Source organism: Dermacentor silvarum, chromosome 4 (assembly GCF_013339745.2).
Source record: "Dermacentor silvarum isolate Dsil-2018 chromosome 4, BIME_Dsil_1.4, whole genome shotgun sequence".
In the NCBI taxonomy this organism is placed as follows: Eukaryota; Metazoa; Arthropoda; class Arachnida; order Ixodida; family Ixodidae; genus Dermacentor; species Dermacentor silvarum.
Window position 1 is genome coordinate 57,230,839 of NC_051157.2, and position 11,247 is coordinate 57,242,085.

General features: G+C 43.2%; 1 non-coding gene across 1 annotated transcript; it reads right to left on the reverse strand.

The window, feature by feature from the left end:
• On the reverse strand, positions 1–73 carry Trnar-ucu (transfer RNA arginine (anticodon UCU)). Its single transcript has one exon. It is a non-coding gene; the product is annotated as a tRNA-Arg (tRNA).
• Positions 74–11,247: the final 11,174 nt, after the last annotated feature.

The window sequence follows — 11,247 nt, forward strand, 5'->3', positions numbered from 1 at the left end:
CATCCCTGCCGGGGTTCGAACCCGGGACCTTTGGATTAGAAGTCCAACGCGCTATCCACTGCGCCACAGGGACTCGCCGGCACCGCACGACTCCACGCCAGAAATGCGGCGGACGTAAGTTGCGACTAGTCGTTTAAATGGTCACTGAAGAAGAAATAAACTTATTTAAAGAGCCGGCAATTTGCTTTTAGTGAAGGGTCACTGAAAAAAAATTTTTGAACACCTTCACAAAAAAAAACTTTGCCAATCTGCAGACAATGCTGCCATAAACATGCGAGGCAATTGTTCCACTGCGTTCAGCAGTTAACCTACAAACACTTCCAATTTATTCGCTTGCTCTCTCCGGCAAATTTCGAAGCCCCGCGGCCTCACTTTTATTCTACATTGGGGGATGTCAGCGACAAGCTACAGCAGGCGCGACGACTCATAGAAGCCAGACATAGGACAATAGTTTGCGGCCATGAATAATTTGTCAGCACGGGCGCAAAATATCGAGCAAATATGCGCTACCGAGACCTAGAAAACGTGTAAGCGGCGGTTGTTTAACGCGTTCCGCCTCTCCTATGACCACTCACTTCTCGCTCTCGGCACCTTTGTCAGAAGCAAAGGTCGAAAAGTGGCGATAAGCACACCGCAGGAAAACGATAAAAAGACGGATCTTATAATGTAATAGACGCCCATATAGGGCCCTCGTGTCGGTACCACCAGAGCGGAGAGGATCCGGTATCTGGAGTGCCATGGGGAAAGTGAACACTGCACTATTTACATCTCCGTTCATATTAGGTCCTTTCCAGCATGTTCTAGGAGACATATTCCTTAAAACGCATCACAGCATTACAGCACGTTGTCCGCGTCGCAGAAAACACTGAATCTGACAACATCGTTAGAGACGTACCCCATTCCGCTCCTATCACGTTAACCCAATTCACGAGGGCACATTCTAATAGAAGAAAATAATTATGCAAGTTTATAAAACAAGTTCATTGATATGTTCAGAATCAGAATCAAATTTTATTACTTTATGGGAAGTTAATACGATAAGTAGTATAAAGGAGGAGGTCCCGGAGTCGGAGACTGAATTGGGACCTCATATATATATACACAAAAAGATGCCAAATCTGTTAGCAGTCTTCTGTATAAAATTGACCCCCACCTGCAGTTTCTTATCTCTGCTGGTGCTTGTCGTGACATGGACTCTCTCATACATCGTATCAGGTTGTAGGTGGTGTATATACAAGTAGCTTTTGTATCTATATACGTCGTTCCGCTATGATTTTTTGCTTCTAAAGTCATTCATTGGAGAACGTAGAAGGTGTTCTAATAAGATATCCTACATTTTATACGCAAAGATGTGATTTGAAGACAACGATGATGACCCTTGATGATCGTCCGTTCAGCCTAGAAAAGTTGTTCGGGCCGAAGAAAAAATGTCACAGTTTCGCCCTAAGGGCGAAGCAATGAATGCGATAGCAACACAGCAATGTCATACGAAGTAAGGTGAGCGGCCTTGGTAGCAATATGAATTGTAGTAAACATGAGCTGATTAAGTAAGCAGGTGTGCTGCGGCGTAAGTAGACCGACATGAAGAGAGACTCGATGACCACGAGAAGGCGCGTGTGAAACGGTGGTGTTGATGAGAAGCGCTTACCGTGGGCAGCGCGTGCGAAGGGACACACCTGTAGTGCTGCACTGCCGATCTGGGCAGCATTGCATGTGTAGCGTGCGTTGGAAAATGTGGCCCGACTATTACTAACTGAATGAAAAAGCGTGGTGTGAGCGCGCACAAACAAACATGAATAGATCACACTGAATGACTGCAGCCAACGACTGTCAAAACGCTGGCAGCGCAACGTACCTTTGCCCGCGCAGGTACGTGCGGTCTATCGCTTCAACGGAAACTGAGGGCGCATAAAGGTCAGAGCCGTGTGGAGATAAGAGACGGTGCGGTCGAACGAACGACGACCGCGGTTGTTGGCAGCGTAGAAGTGCGCCTCCCCCCCCCCGCTCCCTCCGGCGCTGGCTTCCCGCTTCCTTGCTTGCGCGTGGGAGATTGAGTGCGTTCGCTCTTCGTGATAGCGCGCGTCCCCGCACGCTTCCGCTGGGGCATACGGCGCGCGGCGAAGATTTTATCTATACGGAACCTCACGGCGACGGCGACGGCGACGCCGACGGCAGAAATCCGGTTGAAGTGTCCATATAATTGCTATCGCAATAAAACGCATCATTACAGCGAACAGCTTCGGAAGCTTTAATAACCGTCTTTAGTGAGAAACGACATAATATCGTAGTATTAAGACTTCATATGTCCTTGTATGCCTATTTATTTATTTTTGCATCCCTCGATTGAATTGGTTATTTGAATTGTGGTTAACTGCAGAAAGTGCAGGACGTGCCATCTCGTTGCTGTTTTGAAGGCGAAAGCCGTATATGTATGTCACATCAATCAGCTGATCTGCACCGTCATTGAGCGAAAACCGTGTCGTCGAAGTGAATTCGTACACGAAGACAGCTCGTAATTTACTTACTACACCGCCCCGGCATCGTGTCTTACCGATATGCAAACCCTCACACAACAATTGTGATGGAGTGCGGGTCACCGCCGTTATCGTCTTCTATGAGCAAGCAAGCAATGCTCCCGCAGCAATTTTGATGGTGCGCAGGTCACCATCGTCACCGTGTTAAGATGAGTTAATTCAGGCACTCGAAGCCCTGGCCTTCGGTAGTAGTCGAGCGCTCGAGCTTATGTGGGGGTCGAACCCACCATCTTTGGCATTAAGGCGAAGTTAATTCAGACACAGGTAATTATTATAGAGTTATTAAGGCACTCAAACCCACAACCTTTGATGGGAGTCGAATGCATGACCTTTGGTGTTAATTAGGGCGATATTAATTAAGGCACAGTTAATTAAGGCAGCGTCAATTAGGGCACTAGAACCCACGACTTTTGGTTTGAAAAAAGAAGTAATAAGAAGTAACAGCGCATTCGAAAGAGAATGTCAAGTAATGTAATGAATGTCTCTTGAGCGCGCAGGCTTTCGCTTTCACCCTCTTTTGGCGTATGCAAAAGTGACTGCAGATTGTTTTTCTACAGGGTGTCCCAACTATCATCCATCAAGATCTAAAAATATGCAAATTCCACGTAGCTGAACAGAACCAAGATAATGTTGTTTGCCGTCGCTTGGATATACTCATAGAATTTTTTTGCGTTGCGCCTAATTACATAATTAGTGTTAAGTAATTGAACTTCTCAACTATTTTAATTAGATTCAAAGTCTAAATGAGAAAATTGTAAATCAACATGAAAAACTCCCGATAAAGCTTTCTGTTGCTCATATGTGCTGCACAGTGCGTCGAGCGGCCAGTCGGGCGACAATTTTTGGTGTATTCGCGGGCTTGTTTGACGCTCGGAAAAACACATTTATATATCGAATATTACGCACTACTTATTCGTATTCGGAAGTGAACTATTCTGTACTTTCAGATATTTGAAGCTAAGCCAACATTGCGCAGCAACCGACTGTTAAAATATAGTTGCTGCTTCCCGTCTGTTAAATAAAGTATCAAAAATTATCAGAAGTGAAACAAGGACAAAACTTTTAGTTTTTGTCTGTCAAATGGTGTTTTTGGTTGTCTAGTGATGTAGCAGTAACCTCTAATGCAGCAACCAGTGATGTTTTCCTTGCAAGAGGCCTATAAGAGTGCCTACGGGCCCGCAAGTCCTTCAGCAACTTTATTTTTTGAACTTCTGATCTTTATTCGGGAACCATTTACTTAGCATATTTAGGAAAACAGGCTCTGCCGCAGCCGTTCACTCTTGAAAACCTTGTTGGTACCCCGTTTAGGGGCTATTCGTGCAGTTCTTTCTGTGACAATTAGTGATCTTGTTTTTAAAACTAATTCTTCCTCCCTGCTAAATACATATCTTTTTTTGCATTACAGTCAGTTCTAGCATGGCAGATAATGAACCGAAATAAATTGTCCTAACGTAAATATATACACCTGCATTTTACTATTCGATATTCGATTTGGTAATTGGTACTTGTTATTCTCATTAGATTCGTTTTGGAAAAGTTGGTATTCACCGACCTCCATTTTTTTTTTCGGAGGGGGAGTCCGAACACTGATCATCGCACAGTGGACTGTGGCTGTAAACCATGATTGTTGTGCAATGCGTGAAACGTAAAATTGCAAAGGTTCATGAGACGCGTCGCCTTCTTGGCGCTTCCGGTTGGACGGATGACGATGCCACACACCATTTTCCGCAATTTGATTTTTATTTTATTAGTAAATTTGATTCGCCACTCGCGGGTCCAGTCACGATTGCTTACTGTGCACCTTCATCGCCACAGCACCGACGTCCGAGCGGGTCAGTGTCCTAGAAAGGCACTACTGCGTTGTTTGAGACATACCGGACAACGTGAGAAATTGTGATTGTGTAGTGTGTGACGTTGACTATATTAGTGGTACGTTGACACTGTGCATGACTAGGTGGTGCTTTTACAGACTTTGTGACAGCGCCAACAGAAACATTTTTGTATTTCTTTTTATGCCCTTTTTCTGTCATCTTTTGCGCCCCTTACCGCCTTCCTCGGTACAGATTAGCCAGCCGGAGATATACTTGGTTAACAGCCCTGTCCTTCCTTTGGTTTTATCTCTCTCTCACTCATTGCAATGCATCGGCCACGCTGTTGATTTCTAAGACCTGCGATGAATGGCCACGAAAGCTGAGCGTGGGCAGGCATTTCAAATAACGTAAAAAGGAAGAATTGACTTCGATTGAACACGCGTATTCTGTGTGCGTACTTTCGCAGTTCGGTGCTTACTTCGAATGATGAGTTGCACTTTCCCATTCCTATGTCACTTCTGCTCGTGTCGAGGACAACAATTATTTTTTTACTTATTCAACCTAACTTTCATTAGGCTGGTTCAAACATGTAAGGTGTGGCAGTGGAGGCTATATAGGTTGGCAGGCGGCTTCAATCCAAACTTGTTCTGGGAAGGAATGCAATGGAACACCATTTACGAGAGTATCTTGCTATAGCGAGTTTTATTTGGGGGTCGATGCTAGATGTGGTGGGTAGGATTGAAAAGATGTAGAACCTAAATTTTGTCGCATATACTCTGAAATGTGCCTGCGGCGAGAAATATGCTAGCTTAACGGTCACGAATCGGCAATGTTTTCTTTTTAAACAAACGTCGTAAGTATAACAAGACAGACTCAAGCGTATGTAGCGCTCCTGGGGAAAGCGAACTGCAGTCGATGAACTCTTGTAGCATGCCTTGCACTACATATCTCACTCAAATATCACAAAGCGCCCCCAAACACAAGGGGCATACTGCACCTTTGAACACGTTAGATACGTTTATAACAATCTCTCTTGTGAAGTCGGAGCAACAAATACGCACTTTTTTTATCTATACACAGCCGTCCACATTCAATAAAACCGAAGCGCACTTGTGCAGCAACCAGTGACGTTTTCATTCTAAGAGCCCTTTAAGAGTGCCAATGGCCCGCAAGTCCTCCAGCAGCTCTATCTTTTTAGAACTTCTGAGCTCGTGCTTGTGCTCAAGGCCAAGCATTTTATTCACAAGCAGCGAGTGATAGCATGTATTTTGCTTGTGTGTTACTTTCTAAAATGAACCGTATCTGAATGAGAATCTAAAATGAACCCTATCAGGCAGGCTAATGGTGCGTGACTCCGTTGTCTAACATCTGAGCTCATCTGATTCGCCTGCTTAAGGAATGAAACATAGAATTTAGGAGAACTATACCTAAAAAATTGTAAAAATTTTTGACCCAGATTTTTGCGATGTTTCCAGTCATATTTATTGCCTCACCTGCTCATGTTCTTGCTGACTCTACAAATTTTATATCAGGAAGTAACAACTTTTGGCTCATGCCTTAACGACGTTCCTGACTGTTTGCGCACAAGACAATTAAAAGTTGCACTATCGAGGTAGCTAACTAGCTATTGCGATAAATTTGATGAAATCTGCCACATACTTCTCCGATGAGGGTTAAGATTCCCAGCTTTATCGATTATCTTTTACGTCTCTGAACTAGCGAAAGAGATGGTTGTTGGAGATTGTATTCCTTTACGGAAGACATGTTCAAGGAAATTAAATGTGTATATATTCGTGGTACTATGCCTGGAGTGCGAATACTGATGCCACATGCCTGGCAAACTTTGAACTACTTACACGATTAGAAGGCATCTGTGCTACTTAAATCCCGGTAAAATATGCGCCAGACCCATTTACGTAATGGTTACTAACAGTCCACGAAAATAGTTGAAGGCTGGGAAGCGACGTCCGGGTACTTGCTGCGTGTGCAGAACGATTAAGTACAGAATTTACGCTTGCTCACCGTAAACAGCCTACGCAAATTGAGGGGTACAAGCTTAACCATACAAAGCTAGTCGGTCTGGCTGGCTAACTTCGAAATCCTAATTACAATCATTACGAGTAAGAGCCCACCAGCAATTGCCTTGCACTCTCGTCGTAATTTTATTGTAATTTTTTATTGCCAAACAATGTTTTAACAGAGGCGATGTTTCTATGTACCCTATGAAACGGATATGTTTGGAAGCTCAGGCAAGTGATAAGAGCCTTGAGGAACATCTTGTACGTGCGTCATTATGAAGCTTGCAGCTTGCATACTCAAGCGTCGTTTACGCGTTTAACTCTCTTGTATTAGTGAACTGAGGCAGAGGCCTAGAAAAACAAACAAGAAACGGTAAAGTGTTATAGTTTTCATGAACAGTCATTAAAAAACTAGCTTTAGTGACGCCTGCCATAAGCATCATGATCCTAGCTTTAAGTCCTATATATGTAAGTTGAAACTTAAAAGGTTCTGGCTTGCTCGTATTATGGTATGCTTAGAACTGCACAGGAGGGGGGGAGGGGGTTCAGAACTTCAGATGGAAACAGAGACGCGTCTTGCCTCTGTCTTCGTCTTACTTGTTTGTTAACAGTTTTTATTAACTTCTGTTTCATTAACTGTTTTTTGGTGTCTATAGGCCAATACATTCATTACAAAAAAATTGCGCTGAAAGAAAATGGTCATAAAAGAACCAACAATAAGATCTTAGGTTGTGCTGTTCAGTGTTAATTATTCTAAACAGATTGGGTTGGTGGGAATGGTTGTTGTGTTGGTTATTTAACTACTACTACTACTACTACTACTACTACTACTACTACTACTACTACTACTACTACTACTACTACTACTACTACTACTACTACTGCTACTACTACTACTACTACTACTACTATTACTACTAGTAATCAGTCAATCAATCAATAATGTATTTACGGTGCTCAGGAATGACGCTGATGTCTGATTGCTGGCGCACAGAGGAAAAAAAACAAGGGAAGAAAGTAAAGCAACAACAAAAGTTATGAGATTAAACATGTGCAGGTCCCACGCTCTGTGGGGATTAACATTATGTAAATCATTATGCAGTTACCAGGATATTAGAACTCTTTGGCGTTCCACAAAACGATAAGAAGACAACCAACGTGTTTGTCCATGTTTAGTAGTGGTATGCGAGTCTCGAGCGTACGTTTGTGTAAGAGCAGCAGGACGACAACGACATTGAAGACGATTGTATGAAAGCAACGACATTATTTCTACGCCGGCCGTTCAACGCTCCACTGTAGTGTTTACAGTTAAATTTTTGTAGCGGGATACAAAAATTTTGATTTATTTCAGAGATAGTGCCTATTAGACGGCAATACATTTCGTATATATAACAATTTTCGTTACATTATTTTGTTAGTAGATACAAGCGTGTCTTTACAAACTTTGTTTAGTTTTATGCCGCAATCTTCATTTTGGCAATTTATATCTTTTTGTGACACATATCTCGTTAATAAAACATTTATGCATGAAAAGTGGATTCATTCTGCTTTTTGCAACGTATTAGATAAAATAATGTGTGCAGTTGTTCCATCAAAAAAAAAAAAAGATTTGGCGTAACCTACAAAAAAACGCCTATTTTTTCTTTGGTAGGGAAAGAGTTAAGACATGTCGATTCTTGGCTTCTGCAGGCGAGAAACAGATTGTGACATAATCAGTGATTTAGTGGTATACAAAAATATGCACCTATGGCTATGCCATGCGATGTATGCTAAAACAATGACGGCATTTGTACTCCGGCGAAGAAATGTTCAAAGATGATTTACTTGAGCGATCATGAAGTCGGTACAACGCGGCACAGTTTCTACGTAACTTAAGCTGATTCGAGGAAAATACTGGAGAAGTAGGCAGGTCCCGGAGATAGTGGTCTAACACTGAGCATCAAAGCGCGAGCGGTCATAAGAAAAGAAGACAAGAAAGTGGCATGACGGGTACGCGCCGAGCGTTCCAAAGAGCTGGCTGGCACTTGTACGAGTGTAATATGCGAGCGACTGTCGTCTAATGAGGTAAATTTAACAGGAATGTGTAAGTGCTACTGTTTTGCTTTCCTGTAATAACGAAAAAATTGCGATCGTGATTTAACGGTTAGAGCACTCGGCGGCTGTGCTCGACGGCAGAGGTTCGATTCCGCCATCGGTCACAGATTTTCTTTTTATTAAGGTGTGGTGAGACAGGAACCTACCTAGCTACCTACCTATCAATCGCCAAGGACCAAAAATGAGGCAAAAAATGCTTCGCATTAAAACGAAAATACAACTACGTAAACAGCTGCCTTATAAGCAACAATAAAGCAATAGGACCTGGAGTACACGTGCATATAGGGAGAGAGAAACTATGTGACCACAGGAGAGGAGTCCAGTTAGAAAGAAGAGTCCAGAGAAATTGCGAAGTTCAGAACAGAAAGAAGACAACACATTTTGGAAGATATCAAGATAGAGAAAGTGGCTGTTGTTCAGACTTTGCATTCTGTTGAGAGGCGACTGTCTGCTGAAAGAGGCAGGAACGTAGAAGGGTGTATCTTCCGTGAAAGTATTCTGTGGAACCCGCAAATAAACAGAAGCTTGTTGATCCAAACGTACAATATTTCGAGGAGTGATATTGTATAAAAAGAGGACTGCGGTATGACTACGTCTGCAACTAAGTGACGGAAGTGAAGGATAATTATTCAAACTTGAAAAGTTGTTTGTGCATGAGGTCCGAAAATGATGTTTATATGTACTCATGAACTTTTTCCGTCCAAGCTCAATTAGTATGCTATTTGAATTGATTGCGCCATTCCACACCACTTAGCATATCCAAGTTATGGGAGGCATATGAATGAGAACAATTTTAGGAAGGAAAATGGGGTACGGAAATCTCTTGTAAGTCTGCAGAGGAAACCGAGCGTACCTGAGCAGACATCATGATGTAACACGCTTCAGTAGGTGGAGAAGCTTAACCTACGATCGAAAAGCGCACCTAGGTCACTTATTTCGACAACCGTGGTCAACATGGTAGGATGCACAGAATACGGGAAGACAAAATTATGAGTCCGACGGTATAGTTGGCACCATTCAGAGAATGAGGATAGGTCGGACTGCCGAGCACGGCAGTCCTCAATAGCGTGTATTTCCTTAAATATTTTTGTGTCATCAGCGTAAACAAGAAATCAAGACTTCTGGATTGCTGAGAAGTCATCAATGAAAATTAAGAAATGAAGCGGACATAACACGGGTCCCTAGGGCACACCACTGGAAACCATATAGGCAAACGATGATTGATCATTGACGCTCACGAAGCAAGGCTGATCGATGAGATAGCTGCGTAGCAGAGCTGCAATACCAGCTTCAACACCCTACTGCGCAACCTCTTCGAGCAGTAGGAGATTATTTACAACATTCAAGGTTCGGCTGTGGTCGAAGGACAGAGCATCAACTTGCCTCCTTTGCGTGACGGGCGTAGAAACGTGCATCTCAAAGCTGACAAGATTGGTGTCCGTTGAGCGGCCATAAAGAAATCCATGCTGCTTTGGAACGAGAATTTTTTTTTAAACTGAACAATAACACACTGTGACCAGCTTGTTTGAAAATACTCGAGATGGCAGGGAGAAGAGAAATCGGCCGATACTTTGCGACGTCTGTTCTGGCACCGGATTTAAAGATGACAAAACACGAGTGGTTTTCCAGGCACTCGGAAAAGCGGAAATTATTGAGACAGTTATGAAAGATTTATTTCAACACAGGTACTACTGCCGTAAGATTGGCCGTATTTCAAGTTTCGCTGTAGAAGTTCTCCGAAAAAGCTATGGCAGCGGCATCTTTCTGAACACCATCTCGAAATTATACGTCTGAAACTGCCTCCAAATTTCGTGATTCAAGTACTTCGAGATAGCAGGAAATTATTATTACTTGGTGTAAATCCGAACATAGCCTAAAAAGACGCATTATAACCCCAGAAAAGGAGCATTCAACCATTTTAGACTCAACACCAAAAACATTTTTTTGTATTAAGGGCTTAAGATCAAAGTCACAGCGACTTAATAGTTGGCTCACGAAGATATACGCTAATGACATGGGGAGCGCGCACAATCGCGGGAACGTGTTGCACGCGAAAGCTACAATCGACAGCAGGCAAAGCTTAGTGAACTCGTCAGAGGCACACCGTTAGTATTACTGAACCCACTTTATGGGAATGTGCCATATTCAAGTGGACTCTATAGAGTGAAATGTTTTCTAACCGCTGAAAGCCTAAATCAAGCCTGAGGTTTCAGCTGCGTCTGTTGACGCAGATTTTGGCATTGAAATCCACGTACAGATTCCTGTATTTCGCATTCATTTTTTTGTATCAGCTAGCTAGGAGCGACGCGGAAAGAAACAGGGAACCCATACAAGCTCACTAGTGCTTAGTTCTTGTGCTCTTCACGGTCGCTGAGAAACCATTTATAACTAGACGACAATAACTTGTTCCGAGTAACGGGAACTGTAACTACTAAGAAACCAACCCCGGCTTCATCGCTGAAACAGTGCAGTTTCTCATACAAGCTACGTATACATAATAGGTTGCTACATACGTAGCCAACGTTTGAGTTTCTGCAACCACGGATTCTGCTCACAAGGGAGCTCAGGCGCGGGTTCGTTTATGGTGTATACTTTGCTATATGGTGGCGCGAGTTGTTTTCGCCAGCCGAACAGCAGGCTGCTGAATGTTCACCCTATATAGCAAAACTGAGCGCCGAGTGAAACATGGCTTTCGTACCGCAAAGCCGGTAGAGTCTCGGGATTCTCTGTAGCTTTCGTGTTGGCACGCAGAGAAGACGGAGAAGCAAGAGGCTGGCAGAGGATGTTGCG